The following is a 23,016-nucleotide window of genomic DNA, read 5'->3' as shown; positions in this document are numbered from 1 at the left end:
TATAATTAGATATCAAACATCACAGGTAAGTTCGTTTGATTCTTAATTATACTTCGTATCTCTCCCGAAGATGATTACGTTTTACATGCAGATGTTTAGAGCATCGAAAAAATTACAACCGTAGAAACTATTAACTTGTTCAAGGTATTTTAGTAAATAAACAAAACATTGTTTACTTTCGTAATAATTAATGATGGTTTTGAAACGAACAGTTAGCAAAATCACAATCACACAAAAAGTTAAATTAAGTAAGTTTCTAGTCTAATATTTAAGAAATGCCTAGGTACTTGACAAGATTTGGTCCACCAGCTTGCCAGCTTTACGAATGACTACTAACTAAATTATTTATTATTAAATTAACGCCAGCCCGGTGGACGCAGACGTAGCCCGAATGGCGGGTATTATGAGCGCTATAAAAATCGATATTATCAAATTTGAAGTTCCACTGAGTTACCACTTTTTAAGTGGTTTTTGGTAACTGACTAAAAGATTATCATCTGTGCGTATACCAATAGTCCTCTCAATGTAAGATTTAAGTGTTGAGGCTGGGCATAGTACAAGGTTTTCCATAATGTAGGGTAATATATAGGTACAATAATAAATAGTTGATAAAATTAATCGAGTCCGGTTTTAATGTTTTCATCAATTTCATCTACCTACTTTGATTTATATTTAGTCTGGATACAATGAAATATTATTAGTATCTAATATTATTAGATAAACTCAGAGTATTCATTATCTGTGCAGAAACCAGAACTAGAAGAGTTATACACTTAACTGTAATTTTTTTCAGGGAAATGATAATTTAATACCAAGTAGTGTCATTTTTAGGAGTCATATTTAGGCGGTCTGAGGCGAAACACGCTTTTGAGAAAACTTTTGATACAGTCATTAGTAGTAATATCCTGATATAACAGTATAGATAAAGTCAAACGGTAACCATTGAGAGTACTGTACTGTAACTAACACCAGAATAATTGAATTTGTCCGTTGAGTATTCCAATAAATGAGCTGAATTAGAATTACAGCCATGATTTTAGACCTGACCTGACCTGATAAGTTGCCGACCATCAGGGTTAAATCCGCATGGAGAGGATGATCAACTCTGAAGGGCGAACACAACAGATTTTTGTTAGTTTCGAAACGTATGACTTTTGAAACAAGGAGCTTTGACCACAATAGGTACCACGGTAGTAGGTCAGAATGGTACTACTACTATGTCCTTAGCGCCATTTTTTTTTTTTTTTTTCATTAAATCTGAAAGTATCAATAACTTCGGAAATAGGGTCTAACTCCCAAGATGCATTGGTGATTTTTACTTGCAAATAAGACGAATTCTGGAATACCAAAAGGTAATGTAATTTCAGTAAATGCGTAGTCTGCTAAATTCATAGTATGTGTCTATATTTGATTGACTAGATTCGAAATCTGTGACCACGTTTTCACACCCAACCACACCAATTCCATAACTCTCGAGCAATATTATTTAAATTTGTGTGCTGTATACTACCCCTTTTCTTTATTAGGTAATAACCGTTGTATTGTCTATTCTTAATAAGTAGGTGAGATGCAAATGTTTCNTCAGCGGCTGCCGCTCACAATGCCCCCCTTGCGTTTAAAGTCTGATGAGTTGTAGACGTGCTGGGCTGGTATTACTGAATTATATTAGTCATAGATGATTTCGAGTGGTCTGATAAATCTGAACCAAACAAGAGATTCGTTTTGATTTCTCTTTTTTTGCTTGCTAATGGTATTTGTGATAGCGTATCTTCTTGACAGTGATTCTTTAATCAGTGTCACAAAGTAACAGCCAGCATCGCTCAAGGTTTTCATAATTCCTTACGGAATATTATTCCATTTGTGACATAGTTAGGTCATCAAATCATATTGAAGGCTCGGTGAAATCAGTTGCAATGAGGATGCGTATAGCAAATAGAAGCAGAATCAGATGTTTAGTTGTATTGCTGCCTTTGTTGAAGTAATTATTATGCGCAATTTTTAGCAAGTAAATAATGTTTCATCAAGTCTTTTTTATTTGTAGGTAGGTAATCCATTAATCAATATTTTCCAACCTGTTGCTAGATCCTTGTGAAAGTCTTTGAAAGGCTTTGTCTTGAAAAATACCCGGTAATTATTGTCTGCTCTTTTAGTGATACTTCACAATAAAGATTTTTGTATTTGATAGGGTAACAAATTATAAATGCCCCATGTAGGTATATTGTATATTATTATATTTATAATTATGTTATACTATTTTACGACGTGTTGATACGTCTACCCACGTTATAAGATAATAAGTTAGGAAAATAATCAAAGCAAAATGCAATCAGTTTAAAAATGTCTTATCCACACACGATATACACCGGGATAATTATTACGCTCGAAGGCAATAAAGCATCCACACACGATATTTATGTATTTTGTATAACATGTTTTTTGTACGTGTAGTTTAGTATCCACACACGATTTACGGCGGGATGTTTATGTATTTTATATAACACGATTTTTGTACGTGTAGTTTAGTATCCACACACGATATACGCCGGGATAAGCAATAAAGCATCCACACACGATTTACGTCGGGATGTTTATGTATTTTGTATAACACGATTTTTGTACGTGTAGTTTAGTATCCACACACGATTTACGTCGGGATGTTTATGTATTTTATATGACACGATTTTTGTACGTGTAGTTTAGTATCCACACACGATATACGCCGGGATAAGCAATAAAGCATCCACACACGATTTACGTCGGGATGTTTATGTATTTTGTATAACACAATTTTTGTACGTGTAATTTAGTATCCACACACGATTTACTTCGGGATGTTTATGTATTATATAACACGATTTTTGTACGTGTAGTTTAGTATCCACACACGATTAAGTCGGGACACAAAGCATTACCACGGAGGGTAGTTAAAAATATTCATTTTTAATACAAGAAATAGAAATTATTCACATTATTTCATAACAATTTCAAAATACACGATTCACAACTTACCAGAATGTTTTAAATATGTATGTATGCAAATCTGCAGTGACTGCACGATGGAGACAACGATGTTTTTTCTGGTTCATCATCATCAGATAAAACTATAATTTGTCGTTGTCTATGTACATACGAGGTTTCTTAACAAACTTTTCACCATATCACTATTATCACCATTACTTGATCGTTTCCTTTTACCCAATTTCACGCTAAGTTATTTTTCTTGAAAAAGTACGTGTGAGTCGGACGAACACCAACACAAGTAATGACAAGAAATATGGCGGACCGCGGAATGTACTACGGTGCTGAGGAGTCAAAACACGTACTTTATTATATTTAAAACTTATATTTTTAAATAAATATTCTCTAAAAGTGTGATAAGGATGGCATCATCCCAGGTACTGCTGCATGTAAAACGTAATCATCTTCGGGAGAGATACGAAGTATAATTTCACTTCGTTACGCCAAAGGATAGAGATACAGACAAAAGAATTCTCCGAGACATCCTAGTCCGCCTGGTTTTTTATTCTGTTGACTTATTGTGACTCAGTGGAAACGTTTCCCATTAAATAATTTCTGAATTTACAATTCGGATGCACAGGGATTTATGAATTTAAAAATTTTGTCCGTAAAATTGGTACAGTAATTCATAGAAACGTCTTTCATCATAATTAATGTTTATAGAAGAAGCTCTGAACATAAACAAAAACTAAACTTTAACCACGTTTGTATCGAGAAAGTTGTAGACGCTGTACAAACAAAATGTAATTAAAATTACTCTCAACTGATTAACAACAACAACAACAGGTGATGAAAATTGGAATTAACAGTTTTCTCGTACACTACTACTGTCACGGTTAAAATATTTTTTGTACCTATTTTAGTTGAAAAGATAAACAAACTTTGGTTTATAAAAGGCTGTATTATAACATTTTACTTAATATGTTGATCGCTTGAACGTCTAGCTGGCAGAAGCCAGTCAGAATATAAAAATATTTCGCACTTAAATGTCAGATTTACCAATAATATTTCAGTACTTATTTCACGCGCTTTAGAAAGGAATTTTTCCCTCTCTCCGAATCTCTTACATGCGGCACTAGTGTGAAGTAGTTAAAATAAATACACAATTTTGAAATTAACGCCATACACTTAGCTTTATTTCCAGGTAGAAAGTTATCAATGTGGCAGATTTATCAATAAAATATCGTTTATCAGGCAGGCATTGTCTAACAGGCTTACAACGCGAACAATGTTTTATAACTATAAAACAATAAAATGAAAGTTAGTAGAAAAGGTTTTGTAATATTTCCCAAAAGTCCTCGGCGTGTTTGCTTCAAGTGCTTAAACAATTACACATTGTGCTTACCGCGGTGCATTCAACATATCCATCCGAGTCGTGCAATGAAATTAGACGCCTGGAATTAATTAAACTAGGTGCCGCACATACAGTTCTTGAAACAAGAGAAGCAATTAAGCCGTGCGAATGCAGGAAATTAATAAGCTAATATTATTACAGGCTTTATGAAGCTGATGAAACTTACATTTTAGATCAATTTTTAATCTAAAGCACATAAATACATTTAATTAATATTTCAGCAGAGAGTTATTATGAGAAAATTTATGAGTCAAACTAAGAGTAGGCGCACACCGTTGATTTTTCGTCGGCCGATAGTTTAGTCGGGCAGTTGATCATTATGAGCATGTATGGGAGTGCGCACACTACGCCGATTCAATTTGGCCGATTCTTCATACAATTTAAAATTGGGCACAACTATCGGCCAACTAAAAATCAACGGTGTGCGCCTACTCTAAAAGTGATTTATAGATTAATAATATGAAATTAATTGGTATTTTTAGGGTTCCGTAGCCAAAATGGCAAAAACGGAACCCTTATAGTTTCGTCATGTCCGTCTGTCCGTCTGTCCGTCTGTCCGTCTGTCCGTCTGTCCGTCTGTCCGTCTGTCACAGCCGATTTACTCGGAAACTATAAGTACTACAGTGATGAAATTTGATGGGAATATGTGTTGTATGAACCGCTACAAAATTATGACACTAAATAGTAAAAAAAAGAATTGGGGGTGGGGCCCCCCATACATGTAACTGAGGGATGAAAATTTTTTTTTCGATGTACATACCCGTGTGGGGTATCAATGGAAAGGTCTTTTAAAATGATATAAAGTTTTCTAAAAAACATTTTTCTTAAAGTGAACGGTTTTTGAGATATCAGCTCTCAAAGTCGTAAAAAGTATGTCCCCCCCCCTCTATTTTTATAACTACGGGGTATAAAATTCTAAAAAAAATAGAGGTGATGCATGCTAATTAACTCTTTCAACGATTTTTGGTTTGATCAAAGTATCTCTTATAGTTTTTGAGATAGGTTGATTTAACTGTAATTTTGGTTAAGTTATTGTGCTTACACTGAAAACGATGGCTGAACCTTATAAGATAGATCAAAAAATATACTACAGTATTGTACACCTTTTAAAATCCGCGATGATATAAAATCTTTATAATGTAGGTACTTTTTACGAGAAATATTAGCTTATTCAAGCAATACGCCATTAATCCTTATCCAGTAATGTACCTTAAATACATTGTGCATTTGATAAAGTTTAATATTACAAATGTGATTGTTGAGTAATAATAGGTTAAACATATCCATCGAACCAATATTTTTAAAACGCGTTAATCCTATAGATTATTATTACATCGATTCAAGAAGATCGGTCGCTCGCTGCGCTGCAGCGCGTGAGTTGCGGGGCGTGGTCTCGCGCGGGAGCGGGGATAAGATAGCTAACCGCGTCGACCCGAACGGGCAGACACGTGAGGGCAGACGTCGTTGTCACTTGTGCGCGCTAAGAGAATTTCATCGTTCCCATTTACTTCTTTCGCAAGTCGAATTTGGCGTTGAGACTTTTTAATATTGAATTGTACCTATTATAAAAAATAAGTAAGTAGGTATACTGGTTTAATAGGTGCTATTAAACCGGTCACGTACTAATAAATCCCCCAATAATATAAATTCCTTTGTTTTTGGTGCAAATTTTAGTGTTTCGTAGCAGGTTTTTAAAATTTCTAAAGCTTATTGTATATCATCTAACAATGGATACTTTAGATAATACGTTTTCCTACATTCTGAATTATAATAACTATATCGAAGATGATGTGGTTCGCGCATTTCATGAAAAGTTACTTCGGTGCACATCATTTAGACCGCGTGAGCTAGAATTATTTCAACACCCTGAACTGATTGAACCTGTACCTAAAAATGAGACGCACCTTCAAGTAATTTATGACGGTGACGTGGGATTAGTGGGGCACTGGAGTTGTATTTATTACATTAATGGAATACTGCGTGTGTACGATAGTCTTGTTGGTGTTCTAGGAAAATCGCAAAAAATATATGTAAAAGCCTTGTTTCCGTATCTATCGGAGTCATGTATTCAGTTTCCAAGTGTTCAGCGACAACCGAATACTATTGATTGTGGTTTGTTTGCCATTGCTTTTGCCACCTCTTTAGCTCGGAATATTTATAAATACATATATAAAATTAATATTCATACATAAAAGTACAAGGCAAAATATCGGGAGAGTTTAGGCTCCATTCACCAGGTGTATAAATTGACATAATAAGTTTATTATATTTGCTGCTACGGAACCCTTTGTGCGCGAGCCCGACTCGCACTTGGCCGGTTTTTTGTTTGCAAATTGTAATTTATGGAACTGGTATTGAGTGGAAAATAATCCAATATATGTACATCTTTGACTCTTACAGGATGTTCATATTAATTTAGAATCATAACCTCGGCATGAGGAATCGCGATTTACAATACGCTTTTAAGTTAAATGAGTACAACATAAAATATACCTGGTATAAGAAACTTTAACAATAATTTAATAATAAGGATTAAATACCGATAACAGACTCTCAACATAGGTTAAAATACAATGTAAGCAGTCATTTGAAATTTTTAATGAGGTTACAAGTCGCGTCCCGAATCCTGAAGCTTTGAATTAAAAAACCGGATTCTTCGCGAAGTGATCTCGCTAAAAAGAGTCCAACTCCCAACTTCAATCACCCAACTGCAATGAGAGCGCATTGCTAATTTTTGACGCGTAACTCTAAATCACCGGGGATCCGGCCCACTTTATATTCAGAATCGATTGGAGTTGTAAAAGCTGACTCGAGTACTGAGCTGAATTAGAATTTAAAATATATCGATTCGGGAGGTGGAGATGAAATATTAAATGGCGTGTTTTTTTCCGATTGCCCGTCGGCAGAGCAGCTGAGTCGGCAGTAAAAACGATACGTGACCGAAAGACCGAGTTCGACCAAGTAAAGAATTGAAAAGTTGGGGCAGTGAATAAGTAAACGTAATCGCGAAGGGTGCGCGTAAATAAAATAACCGCCGCAGAGTTATTTCGTTTGGGTTGCTGTGCGGAATCTGTATGTGCGGGTAGTTCGGGATTATTCTGCTACATTTCGCAGCTAATCTACATTTGATGCTGTAGGGATTCGAGTAAGATACAAGCGGTATTGAGCAATACCTATTGTTTTTGTTTCTTTGTGTACAACATTTAAAATTATAACCGAAATGTATATTAAATAACCTAAATGCACAAATTAAAAATCTCATTGAAGATTTTTAACATAAATATGATTAAAATGATAGTAAATTAAATGCCTTTCAAATGAAAAGCATATTAAACAGGTACCTACATCACACGTCTTTACCAAACAATACAAAATTAATCGTCTCATAAAATAGTATGGCGCAAGTACAATATTCGGGAAATAGTATCGAGACGTAGTGTTAACACGCACTTGGGTTAGTTTCGCCATGCGTCGTCCATACTTCGTTATGCGGGCTCGTCTCGGTCATTTTCCCGCATATTGTAACTTGCTTCAGTACAAAAACTAAATAAAAAAAACACTGACCTTTTTTACTCCAAACACCGCACCATTGTCTTCGTCCGGTTCGCGGCCTCGCGGCGCCGGAACGATCGGCCACCGCTGCCACCACGACACCCATCTTGAAAATAACAAAAAATACGTTTAAAACAAACCTCAAGTATTTATTGACAATGCAGGAGACAAATAAAATATGAACTCACCATCAGATAGGCGTCACATCACATTAGCAATCACGCTTCCGCACCGCGAAGGTCCATGAAAGCCCATTTTTGGCAACCACGCCCCAGCAGCCGGCACCATGATTGAATTCAATGCAGAGAGAGGACGAGTGACCGCCTTCAATCCAGCACCCTTTTCTTTAGACTCCATAACACATAATAATAATATTTCACAACATATTTATGACAAATCGCGGCCACATCTTAATTTACGGGCACTGTACTTACATAATTTCAAATTAAACCACGGACCATTTCGCTTTTTACAATAAATAACTAAAATAATTTACTGCAGGCAGTCAGTAAAATAAAATCCAAATTATGGCAGTGACAGTTTTTTTTTTCATAAAAGTTGTGCAGCAGTATTTTTTTCTATCAAATTTCTTACCACAGATTAAAGAACAGATTGCGCAAGATTGTTTACGTGATAATTTTAAATAATTATTTGCTATACTTTTAAAGCGTTTAATATTATTTCAAACATAAAAATTAGATATTTTTTGCATTTTGTAATTTTGCAACCCCGCTGCCTGCATAGCATACTGTTGTATTATTTTCTATTAACAACATTAATTACTAATAAAATAATCATCAGAACGCTACAGAAATGTGATTTGTAGTGCAGTAACTCGATTAAGCATTCATTTCTGGCTTCCAGTCGTACATTTCGTAGGAAATCGAATAAAATTTTACAGCCCGTATAATATTGGGCACATGGCACCGCTACACATCACGGCTGCATAATTTAGCGCGGTCCGGCCGCGTATTAGTGATAATTAGCAAAAACACTATGTGATAGAGAAACGTGCACGCGTTGTAAAATAAATAAATTATTGTAGCATCAGCTGGACAGTGGAATTTGTGTGTTAAGTAAATTGCCGTAGATTTAAGACAGGTGAAGCTTATGTGGTTGAGATTATTGTGAAAAAAAATATCTTAGCAATTTACATAAGTATTGCCAGTATTTATACAAAAATATCAATCTTACTTTAAATTACACTTTCATTTTAATATTAATTAATATTACCTATTACTACGTAAATTAAGTTCTAATAAATTTAATCTGTTCTGGGATAACAACACCTAACGATGTCAATTTGTATAACGTGCCAATCACCCTTGTATCTTCAGGCAAAATTTAATTATAGATACATAACTAGCTTTGGTCGCCCGCTACGCGGGCTACAAAAGCTAGATCTGCGATGCTGGCCGCTCCGGGCTTCGCCCTACGCGGCGCTCGGCCTGCGGCCTCGCATTCGGAGCTCGGCCTTCGGCCTCGCAAAAATTACAGGGGGTGTTTATTGTCTGTCACTGTGCTCTTGTGCTTTTTTGACGCAACACAAGTAAATCTATGGCGACTGTCGGGATTTGAACCATCGCTCGGCCTTCGGCCTCGCCTTTCTGTCTGTCACTGGGCTCTAGTCCTTTTTTGACGCATTAAAAATAATATTTCACATTTTATGCATTAAACTAGTTTTTGGCCATTTTCGCAAAGTCGACAACGACCTTTTTCTTCAACATTTGATAGATGACTTATGTCATCATACTTCACAATTATTATGCCGAGCCAAGATTAGCTTTTTATTTTCTCTTTAGCTTCTGAAACTGGTATGTTACCGTTATCTGCTATAGTTGTTGACTTCAACACAAGAAAAATGTGTTTATCATTTAAATCAGTTCAGCGGTATAAGCGTGAAGACAAACAACACAGAGACAGACAGCAAATTCTTCCTCTCTCCTAAAATGCTGTGCCCGACAGGGTCCATAATTGCATCCAAAGTAATTACTATACCATCTCTGTAACATAATTCATGTAATACATGTTTGATTTATTGGGTATTGACACTCTTTTGTATTGACAAAAAGCTAAACCTATTTTGTTAGATGTTTGGCACTGTTGCTTCTAGGCAACATCGAGGTTCGGAAGAATGTCATGTATTAGAAAACACAGTTTCTACGCCAAATATTGCTTTATATGATTAGTTTGATTTATTATGAACAAAATTTAGACAAAACAAAAACAATTGGAGTTCATAAAATAGTATAAAATCATAAAACTTCCGTCTTTGTTATTGTCATTGCGCGTCATCTTGGCGTCTGACAGAAATATGGATATGAAATCAGTCCCAAACTCAGTCGACGACCGATTCACTAGTGTTTTGCTGAACTAAGCTTCGTAACAAAATCGAATGATTTGTACAAAACTTATTATTTCGTGCTGTAGAAATATTCAAAGTGGTTGTTGCTTAAAAGCATCACTGCCAAATGAAGGGTTAAATGTGGCCAATATAGAGACAATCTAATAAAAACCAGTAGTTCATTATAGACACAGAAATCTTAAATATAATTTTATTTTTGACAGTAAGTATAATTAGTAGAAATTACAGAAATAATTTTGGATTGAGTTAACTTTTAACTAAGATTGTCACTATATTGGCATAATTTCTGTTTGTTACTATTAGTTTAAATAAAATCACGGTTATAGGTGTAGCATAACGTTATAAGAATGCGAAATGAATTAGTATTTATATCAACTTACTATAATTTAATGAAATGGCCACAGAACATATTCCTTACTATTAGAATGTTGGATGATTGGTTAAAATGACATCAACATAAAATAAGTAAGGGAGGTGTCAGTTGAGAAATACTTATTTTTGATGCTTTTCGATTTTTGCTCATTTACATAATATTCCTATCAAGGCATCGATACTTAATAATAACTTATTAGATCAATTTTAAGTTTTAACTGCACCTATAACCGTACTTAGCATTTATTATGTTGTAAACAAAATGTATGTATGTTTTGTCGCATGGTTTTAGCTTTGTCTTTTATAATACTGACCTGAGAGTCTTATAAGTCCTAGTAAATATTTTGATAAGATTGCTATAAAATTTTGCCAATTTGACAACTGACGATTTGCTTTTGTAGATCTAGAACTTTATTCTAAAGAAATAAAGTTCAAAATTCATTGCCAAATTCGTCAAACGCAGTACGACTGCACAATGTCAAATTATACGGGGCTTGTAAGGCTACTCATGTGTAAATTATGTTCTTTTCGCAATACTCATTGTGCATGATTTCTTAAAGTTTACATTCCCTCCAAAGATATGTTCACATTGTTCGCGTACGCAGTACGCACCTTGCAATGTCACTGTGACATACAGCAGAGTAAATACAAATGAGTAGGTCATCTTCATAGAAACGCACCGAGCGCGGTTTGTATGCGAGCGCGGTTTGTATGTGAGCGCGCCAATATACGTATGCGGCGCGCACGCACACACTGACAAAATTCGGCGCAACCACGACTGGCTCCCCGCTAATCCCCGCTAAATTTTGTCAGTGTGTGCGTGCGCGCCGCATACGTGTTGGCGCGCTCACATACAAACCGCGCCCGTGCGTCTCTATGAAGATGACCTACTCATTTGTATTTACTCTGCATACAGTCATCGTCAAATAGTACCTAAAGTAGCCAATAACTTCGCAACACGTCTTTGTTACAATTGGAATATGGTTGTGTTATACACTTTTTGGCCACTTTAGGTGTCACTATTTGATGCTGACTGTCCCATCACACGAAAGCCATTGTGAATATACCTGAAGCCTAGGCGCAGACCATCGATTTTTGTCGGCCGATAGTTTAGTCGGGCAGTTGATCAGTATGGGCATGTATGGAAGTGTGCACATTACACCGATTCGATTAGGCCGATTGTTCATACAATTTAAAATCGGGCACAACTATCGGCCAACTAAAAATCGGTGGTCTGCGCCTAGTCTAAATCAGACTTAAGATTGTGTTCTTCAAACCAATTCGATAAATAAGATAATCTGACGCTTATTTGGATATTTTGTGTGCTTTTAAATACAAAATCAAGGTTCGACTACCCCTACAAAACGAGCGGTTTATAAAATGACTTGCACAACTCGAGTCTTTTCTTAAATGTCGTTTCATAATAACGTCATAATACTATGTCTCTCTCACTCTTCTCAGAATACTGGTATGAGTGAAAAGGACAGCTAGAGCAGATGATATAAAATATCATTTGTAACGTGCAGATATATCAGAGGCATTTAGATGATGAATGGATAAATATCAGCTGTTAAAAATATGGTTGTGGAACTTGTATTAAAACTAATCATTGCTTTCACGAAATAAGGGTCATAATAAACTTCTGACGTCACACTCAGTTATGATGATAAAATTAAATAATAGAATATAATCAATTTAAACTATTCCGCTGTGCACAAAGTAGATACTTAAATGGCAATAATGACCTTCATAATTATTATGATGCACTGTGCTGGTAACATGTTAAGAATCCAGTTTTCTTGTTCAGTAAAAAAAAGTGAATAAATAGACCCGTGTCTGTGCATTAAAGCATGTTTTTGCTGCTTTTAAAGCACCATAACACAAATTGGACTTTAAAATAAAGTAGTAAAGTAGAAAATATGCCTGTTTCATCCTGGAGCAATGATTGTCAAAACGAAGATAAGTAGTATATTTTTGGAAGTGCTTTTAGATGTTTTAGGTCATGTTGAATCTATTATATTGCCCATTATCATTTCTATGGGCAATTAAAATTTTATTTTCTCTGTAATATTTGAAGTTACATTATTTTTTATTTATTCACTTCAAGATAAAAACCGTGGTACAGTCAGCGTCAAATAGTTCGTGACACCCAAAGTAGCCAAAAAGTTCGCAACACGTCTTTGTTACAATGAGGGTTTTCGCGATTGAAAAATCCGCCAGATGGCAATACGTAGACGCGAGGTCCAAATGCTGCATGATTGGTTATTTTTGACATGACATTGACAGATATGTCGATTTTTTAATCGCGAAAACCCTCATTGGAATAAGGTTGTTGTCAACTTTTTGGCCACTTTGGGTGCCATGAACTATTTGACGCTGACTGTACCATAGTCCATAATTAACTTGAAATAAGTGTGATTTTGCAATAATTACAAGTGAATATTCTGTATGCTATCGACTGTACAATGTTTTCTATTACAGACTTAAGCTAAATTATTAAAGCTTCTATGATTATCTTAGCAATCTTAAATGCTTATTTACAACCAAATATTAATTATACAGGGTGTTAGGTAAATGGGTATATGAGCCGACACTAGCCCATGTTAACATGGTCATATAAATGGTATGGTGAAGTCAGAAAATTGATATCATCATTTTAATTTTTTTAATTTTCATACAAAATAAATTTTATAAAATCCGATTTGTATGAAAATAAAAATAATTAAAATGAAGATATCAATTTTCTGACTTCACCATACCATTTATATGCCCATGTTAACATGAGCTAGTGTCGGCTCATATACCCATTTACCTAACACCCTGTAGATATAGCGTTAAACTGTCAGTGCCTGAGGTATGGGCAGCACGGGAGGGTGTTTTTGTCACATCAAACGTTAGCGAGACTTCAGACAGAGTAAATACAAATGAGTAGGTCATCTTCATAGAAACCAGAGTAAATACAAATGAGTAGGTCATCTTCATAGAAACGCCCGAGCGCGGTTTGTATGTGAGCGCGCCAATACGTATGCGGCGCGTATTTACTCTGTAGAAACGCACCGAGCGGGCACCCACAGGGGCGTTTCTATGAAGATGACCTACTCATTTGTATTTACTCTGATTCAGATTTGTATGATTTGTCACGTCGTAATATGTCAATGTCCCCGTGCTGCTCCGCTCCCATGCCACAGGCAGGCACAGTTTAACGCTAGACTTTAGTAAAGATTATAATCAAGCTTTTTGGTGTTTGCATGATTGTGTGAAATATGAATGCAATCCAATAGCAGTGTGATCGAAGTAACTTATTTAAATTATAATCTAACGTTGTTAATAACTGTGACTAATCAGAATCGATTTGTAGGTACAATAATAAAACAAATATTATTTTACATTACCTGTATTAGATACAGGGTGTATAATAAAATCTGTTGAAGTAACATACTAGCTTGTTCCCGCGTGAAATTTTGTCTGTCACAGAAAAACTTTTTCGCACGAGTCCCTGTTTCATAAATCGGGATAAAAACTATCCTATGTCCTTTACCGGGATTCAAACTATCTCTATGACAAATTTCATCAAAATCGGTTCAGTGGTTTGGACGTGAAAGCGTGACAGACAGAGTTACTTTCGCATTTATAATAATATTAAAAATAGTGATGTAATCAGACTGTACAATAGCTGTCTGGGAAAGCCAGTACTTCAATGAGTCGTTTCTTATTATTTCACAGATTCACATAGAAAAACATTGCTTACCTTTTATTGTATTTAAAAACTAATTTCATCAACGAGATCTCAACGTTAAACGTAATAAAGCATAGTCATTCAAAATAAAAAACTTTTACATACCTTTGCTTCTGTTTAAAACATTTTAGAATACATTTTATGCATATTAAATATGTACTTATTTTAGTTTATTGATCTGGGGTTTAAAAATAGGTTTATTGTTGGCACAATGTCAATTTATGTTCCTGATATATTGTTTTTAGTTGTAATATGATGAATTGCTTCAAAGATTTATTTGTAACAAACTATAATTATTTTTACAGTGATAATTGATTGTAATTAGATACATACACAATTACAAAGAATATGAAACGCTGAAGCAAGTAATCCGTAAGATTTTAATTTTTTAATAATTGTGTACCTAATTATTTTTAGAAAGTTATTGATGTTTAGAAATCCGAAATGGATTTTATTTACCAAAATATCAGTTTGTTAACTATCGCTTGCTCTCGCTTTATTTAGAGGCTACCTATATTGTCAACATATTATAGGTCTAAAGCAGGGGTGGTAAACTTTATTAGACATAAGATCTACTGTTTACTAACAAAACCCTGGGCGATCTACCACTTACATACTTCTTGAAATCTTAAATGAAACAGCATAAACAACATACACAATCATGTAGTATTTTTTGCCTTGCCACGATCGACTGGACTAATAGTCGCGATCGACCGGTTGGCCACCCCTGGTCTAGAGCATACATGCCTAGCTCAGTCAGTGTCTAAGGTATGGGAGGTGCACAGTGGGTCTAGAAGTGCAAATTATAATCGCAAACCAGTCGAAAATTGGTCGAAAAGCCCTTTTTTGTATGGAGTTTTGATTTACGATCCGCTCGCACACTCACTGCGGGCGCCCGTCCCACAGTCGCGACAGCCATATAATTACGCGCGAGTGATAAGGATGATGGGTAGCTTGGGGTCATTGGACAAAATTCTACGTGCTCGCAGACCAGACTATACTGGAGGGCAGGACGTTGTATTTGGAGGTTTGTATGCGATTTCACGTCATCATTTGTCAATCCCACCCCTCCCGTGCCGCGCACATACCTCAGGCAGACCTATAGCGATGTTTTTACAAATATTTTGCCTTTAGGTTCAGAATGTCCAATTCCCAAAATGTCAAATTCTCAAAATAGTACTTTGGACATTTCGGGAATTGGACATTTTGTCAATTGGATATTCCGGGATTTGGACATTTTGAAACCGTTGGACACACAGATATGGATAGATGCAGCATGTGTCAAAAATTGTATGAAGCCGAGCGTGCCACTTTTTAAACGTCATTAGTGTCATTTTAGCGAATTTTAGTGATTGCCGCAAAAATGGTCAAATGTCATTAGTTTGACCTATTTGCAGGAGGCGTCATCCAAATTTCTGACCGAAAGTCGTTATTTCCATTTTTTACATTTTTGGACCAAATCTCTCAAAGTATGGCAACACTGAAAATTTTCGTTTTTCCAAGCGATACTCCTTAACAAACTACGTAATCGCTCCATACTACTCGACTTTCCCAAATGTTGCCAACTGCCCGAAAAATGCATTTGAAAAATCAGAAATCTGAAACTTTTTACAAAATGGCCGTTCACTCGGTCGCCATCTTGATTTTCTGACATTTCGGATTTTTCCCATAATCTGGGTCGTATAACCGACCAAACCCCATTTTCGGATTTTTTCTGCCATATCTCCTTCTGTCCGTCCTTAACTTTAAAGACACCCATGTCGAAAAAAATACTTTTCCCCGTAGCTCCCAGTGTTGCCAGGTGATCTAGATGAAAATGGTCAAATGTCATTGGCACGACCCCTTTGCAGGAGGCGTCATCCAAATTTTCGACCGGAAGTCGTTATTTCTACTTTCGACATTTTTGGACCAAATCTCCTAAGGTATGGCAACACTGGAGAAATTTCTTCACCCAAGCGAAACCTCTCGACAGGACACACAACCGCCTCATACAACTCGACTTTCCAAAATGTTGCCATGTACTCGAAAAATGCATTCTAAAATTTCGAAATTTTCAACTTTTTACAAAATGGCCGCCCATGCCGCCGCCATCTTGATTTTTTGACATTTCGGATTTTTCCCATAATCTGGGTCGTATATCCGACCAAACGTCATTATTATTTTTTTTCTGCCACGACTCTTTCTGTCTGTCACTAACTTTAAAGACACCCATGTCGCAAAAAAAACTTTTCCCCATAACTTTCAGTGTTGCCAGACTTTTTTTATAAAAATGGTGAAATGTCATTCGGGTCCCCAAATGTCACCAGACTGCATACCAAGTTTTTGGAATTTCTGAAAATTTCCATTTTCTACTATCCGGGGCCGTGGTGGAAAATTTTCTTCCAAAATGGTAGTTTTCTCCTATTTATGGCAACACTCGAATAACAGACCAACAATCGCTCGGAACATTGTACCCCACTCCGGTGTCGCCATCTACCGGGAAATTGCTACCAAAGTTTGGGAATTTTTTGTTCGCAACAAAATGGCCGACGGCTCAGCCGCCATCTTGTTTTTTGATAATCTGTGAATGGGGCTCTTAAGAAGACTATACAACGCCTTAATAACCAAAAGAAATTTTCAAAAACAATTGCGCATCTCGGAGTGACACCTCCCTAAAAACACCCCGAAATCGCATTTTCAATCCAAGATGGCGGCGCGGCCATTTTGTTTTTCCAATTTTTTCTCTTAATTTTTAACACATCTTGGCAACCCCAACAAATCACCAAAAAAGAAAAAATTCAGGACCAGAGACAAAAAAGTTGGTGTCTCAAAAAATGCCGCCATTTTGTTTTTTGGTTCAAAAAATATAAAAAACCTGGGTGTCAAAAAATCTAGTTTAAAACAAACACCAACAATTTTACCCCCCTCCCCTCTAAATACCCCAAAAATACCCCTGATCAGTGAGTCAGTCAGTCAGTGAGTAGGAATCGAGCTTTATATAATATAGATAACGCTACAGTTTCATAATTACCCCCACACCCGCCTCTCCATCCTCAAGTTCCATTTCGTTCGCTTATTAATCAATCGATGCACACGTGCTTTTGGCACGTGCAAAACTAACGACCTCCATTTTGCAAGCAAATTTCCCTGATACTTAACAGTTTTGAGGTGAAAATCTTTACTAAAAGAGAGCCAACACAGGGTAAGCATGAAAAGAAAATGGTAATTTTTCACATAGAAAATAGTTGATAACGTTATTTTAAACACATTAGGATTTATGGTGCTATGCCTTTGCTAAAAAGTGACTTTGAACTCTCAGCGGTGTTCGAAATTCAAATTCCTGGTGCGTAGGCCCTTCACCACGGTAATACTATCATACAGTATTGTAACTTCATATAAATGGACGAAACGCGAGCTTTCCTTCGAAATTCAAATCTCGGTATGCGCTCGACATGCAAAAGTCGGGGGTGTCACGAATGTGCCACAGTAATAAAGGGACGATGTGTTGTTTTATAAACAGTAAGCGCTCTTTTTTTTATAATAATAATTACAAGTACCTATTTATACAGGGTGTTAGGTAAATAGGTTTATAAGCCGACACTAGCCCATGTTAACATTAAATGGTATGGTGAAGTCAGTGATATCATCATTTTATTTTTTTAATTTTCATACAAATAAAATTTATAAAATCAGATTTATATGAAAATTAAAATTATTAAAATTATGATATCAATTTTCTGACTTCACTATACCATTTATAATTATACACATGTTAACATGGGCTAGTGTCGGCATAAAAACCCATTTACCTAACACCCTGTAATCAAGCATTTTGTTCGCCTCAGTAGAGGCGCATACATTTTACGGTCGCAAAATAAGATTTGTTACTAAATCTGAACACAAATATATTTGTTTAATTAAATCCTAAACAACATGCATTTTTATCCTATTTCATTCACAAAGTATTTTTTTTGTCAAAATACAATCATAAAATACATTTACAAAACTAGATAGAAATTCTAAGTAGGCAGATGAAATGAAAGTAGGGTCTGTAGGTGGGCAGCCCTATCGCATGTTGTCATACCGTGACGTACCGCGCGGTGTTGACATTTATTTTAAAAATATGGTCGAGTTGGAATACTGTATAGATAGTATTACCGTGCCTTCACATTCTTCTTTTTTTGATGTTGGGAAGACACGTCGTGGCCTACTTGATTTGTTTGTGCCATTTTCAAGTTTCAAGTGAGACGAGTTATAAACATGGGACCAAATTAATGGGATGGGATTTGGGTTATTTTTTAAATGATAAATGAAGGATGATAGATGATACCCCTTCCCAGCCCTTGAATCTCAGTAAAGTTGTGGCGCTTTATTGAGACTTCATAATATGAACTACTTGAGAGAATACGAAGAATCACGCTGCTCTATTTTGTTTCGTTTGCCTATACTCATGCACGTTCACGAACAATAATGCTCTTATTAATCAAAGCTACAGGCTCGTTGAACACTTGTTTAAAGTGACGTTTAGTATGGAAATGTCATTTTATAGTCCCACGATTCTGACACGTCAAGAGGCAAAAATAAAAAACTAATACCCAGTATTGATATTAGTGCTCTCCGAGAATATCATTTAATATTATAAGGTTGTCTAAGGTGGCAAAAAATTGGAACCAGCAATCCAGTATTGACGGTGGCGCCCCCAGTCAATGTCACGGGTGGGACGGTTCGTGGTTCAGTATACTTCATCTATACTGTTTAACGAGTCTGTAACTTTTTATTATTAAGGGGGTTAATGGTTAATAATCCACCATTATTACACATTAATAGTCACCTAAACCTAAACACAAATTAAAAAAAAACCACTAACATGACGCTTCACATTCCCGCCAAGAAGTCCACACTCTTTTCAGGCCTCTAAATATTTGAATTTGGAATCCAAACACAATGCGCCGGCGCCGTACCAATAAAAAATAAAAGAATGACGCTGTTCGATATTTGAAATTCTGCGTCGGGCACTTGATTTTCGTATTGCTGACATTTACCAAGACGTGCATACGATGCGCTATTTATCGAATTTAAATAGTAATTAAAATGTGTATTTGTGTAGATAATTAACAACATTTCTTGTAAAAAGTATCTGTGAAAATCAGTGAAGTTTCTTTACTTCAGAATGTACTTGATACACATGGATTGTTACGGCTACTGGACGTAAGTGCTTTCTCAAATTCTATTGTTAGTTTGTGAAAATTGCGTCTAAGATTTAAATGCCTAATTGTCTATTATACTCGTACTCGCACCTGGCTTGCATTTTATTTTGCCTCAATAATGCAACTTTAATACTAAAAGCTTGTAGATAAGTTGTGTAGAAAGTATCGTGGTTAGCCCCATAAAACTCATGTGCGTAATGTTGACTGTGAAAAATCTGTGTTTGTTATTTCAGTATCACAGTATCAATGGAAAGCCTAATGTGACATCTAGTAATAACGAAAATAAGTTTATTTGAACTCGATATTGTCGAATGTTTATGAATACAAAATAAATTGTTGCAGGCTGTCCGCGGTGCCAAGAAGACCGACGGCATAGCCGACGACGCGACGTCGAACGAGGTGAGTGATATTTTTCCATTTATACTACGAATACTAGAAACGTTTGCTTTGTCAAAATAAACATTGTTGATATTAAGCTCTATGAAAGTTTTTCTAGTATTATACTAGCTTTTGCCCGCGGCTTTACCCGCGTGAAATTTATTTTGTCATAAATTATAGCCTTTATGTTAATCTGCGTTAGAAACAATAATACTGTAAGGTTTCATAAAAATCCGTTCAGCAGTTTTTGCGTGAAAGAGTAACAAACATTTTAACATACAAACATCTATAGAAACTTTCGCAATTATAATATAATATTAGTAGAATTAGTGGATAATAGCAGGCGGCGTTTAATGTAGTCAGTCAAAATTTAACTGATGGCCGTGTATTAAAGTTTTATTAAAATAATTCGTTCGTGTCAAGTTTTAAAACAATTGAACTCAATAGTGTCGAATGTTTATGTGTACAAAATAAATGTTTGCAGGCTGTCAGCGGTTACAAGGAGCCTGACGACGCCGGCCGAGGTAAGTGATATTTTTCCATTCAATAGGTAGTTTATACTACGAGTGATAGAAATGTTTGCTTTTACAAAATACATTGTAGATATTAAGCTCCATATGAAGATTTTTAGACTATAATAATAGCCGGCGGCATTTAATGCAGTCAGTCATAAAATTAAAACTGATGGCCGTGTATTAAAGTTTTATTAAAAATAATTCGTTCGTGTCCAGCTTTAAAACAAAGGCCAGGCTTTTATGGCGTACAATAAATCGCATGTCCTAGCGACATTATAAACTATCTCATTTTTGCCCAAATTTGGGCGGGCGCCAACTCGGCCGCTCTTGCGGCGGTTTGAGATCCTGTAATATCGTGCTTGATTATGTTGTCAATGGCCGACGTCAATTTCTTACAAACGTGTTTATTTTTTATATTATTTTGAAAATTTGATATAGAATTTATAAGTTCATTAAGTAATTATTGTCACTATTTTAGTATCAGTCTACTGATGCTCTTGCTATTTGTTTTGGTTGTTCATGACACAACCGAAATGTATAGGTACGCATTTATAATTTTAGCTAAATGTACCTTTTTAATGTGAAAATAATTGCTCGATGTTCTTATCAAATTATTTAACTACTACGAGCACAGGTAGCTAAGTGCTTTGTAACGATGAATTTGGTTTGGTTATTTTCTTTTTAAAGTTATTGATTTATTTCATACAAGGATAGATGATGAAGCTTCTCAATCAATTAGCAAAACTTTGATCCCTGTCCATAGCTTTTCAAATCGCACTATACACCACCTAGCCTTTTTGAAAAGGGCTTATTCTCTTTGAAAGTCTCGCCAATTGAAAAATCTCGCTATTATTCTTGTAAAAAATGTTTTCATCCAAATATGTAGCTCTTGACCAAATCAAATAGAGCTATCCATCTCAAAAGCCCAATCGAATTAGCATCGGATCCATCTGAAACCCATTTTGTAATGGAGAGATTGTCCCAAACATCGCCCGTCCAATACGCCGAATGCTCACTTTTAGTTTATTTCTACCGTCACTTTTATTCCGCACTTTAGTTCTCCACGATTCAGCCACTCTCGTCTTGCCTTGCATCAGAATTTACGAAATTACAGCCACAAGGCAAATCCAACCTTGTAGAGCAAACCTAAAGTTGCTTATTCAGCGGACGAAGTATCATCTGCAATGTTTTTACTTTTCATTGCTATGGAATATGACGCAGAAATGTAAAATGTAAGGACAATTGAGTGGGGAGCGCAAATGTGTAGTAGCGACTTTTTGTCTCAAAGCTGAATATATTTTTTAGAACAGCTCTTTTAGGTACATATTGCGAGACTTCCTTCGCTAGATACAAAGGAATTTTGTTCACAAACTCAGCTTAGTTGACCTACATTATCTTTTTGACACATGATATTAGAACGATTGAAAATATTAAAAGTAAAAACCAAGAGCTCCTTAGTATTGCATATTAGTATTTTGTTGTAAGGAACCTAGTTAATATCAAATTCAATAATCTTACAACGTTTTGAAAGTATAAAATTAATGGTATTCCTATAGACTACTACTGAAATTCATGAAGCTTGACTAGAACAACATATCCGCATTTAAAAAGTAATTCTTTTACGTAAGTTCAAACAAAATGTTAGCTCTCCAAAACCTACTCTGTATTTTCGGCGTAACACGGGCGTTATTAAAAACAAGTCAAGCCGCGGCAAGTTTATGTTTCTCGTCCATTCAATATTTTGTGCAGAACTGAAAATTTGACGTGCGAGGGTGAAGCAACACGGGCCGCGTAAATGGTAACTCTACTTCGTGTATTTGCAAAAGTATTTTGAATCTGTACTCGTGGCTCGTGAGTCCTGTTTCGTGTAATTAAAGAGTGGATTTCATTTTTAATAAACTCTTTTGCTTGTCTTTCAGTCAGCTCTTTATGCCGAAGTCGTAAGATGCTAAACTTAGGTCATTGCGAAAGTAACTGGAATGAGCAATTCTTGATGTTTCACTATTGGTTTGTCTAAACTTTATAACCGGTAAAGATGCATTATACTTATTTTAAATTATGTATACTTGTGCATTTTTATACTTAATAGACATTGAAGCTTTTTGATACATTAATTTTATAGTTGTAAACTAAACTAGTCAGGAAACTTTCCAAAGATTTTCCCAAGTTCACTTGTTTTTAAAGTTCAATAGTTTTTATGGTGTTTGTAAATACGCGTGCTAGACGTTAGAGTGGAGCTCTAATATCGCATTTCAGTCGCATCCGCGGGTAGCGTCCGATTGATATGCTGCTCTGTTTATATTGTGCCAATTGGGATGCTGCCCTGTGCCAATATAGTGTATATGTTACGGTTAATGTGATAAATTGAAAATTATTAATAATAACCGGTTATTATGAATAATTACCGACAGTCGCGGTAAAAGTGATAAATTAATCACATTTAACAGTGATTATTTAATAATTCAACCTTAGTACTAACAAATTTCATAAAAGAGAACAACATCTTGTGTACGTGCTCGTGTACAGCCAAACTTTGAACG

Source organism: Ostrinia furnacalis, unplaced genomic scaffold (assembly GCF_004193835.3).
Source record: "Ostrinia furnacalis isolate ACB-3 unplaced genomic scaffold, ASM419383v2 OfSCF4473, whole genome shotgun sequence".
NCBI lineage: Eukaryota > Metazoa > Arthropoda > Insecta > Lepidoptera > Crambidae > Ostrinia > Ostrinia furnacalis.
Note: the sequence above shows the minus strand (reverse complement) of the source record.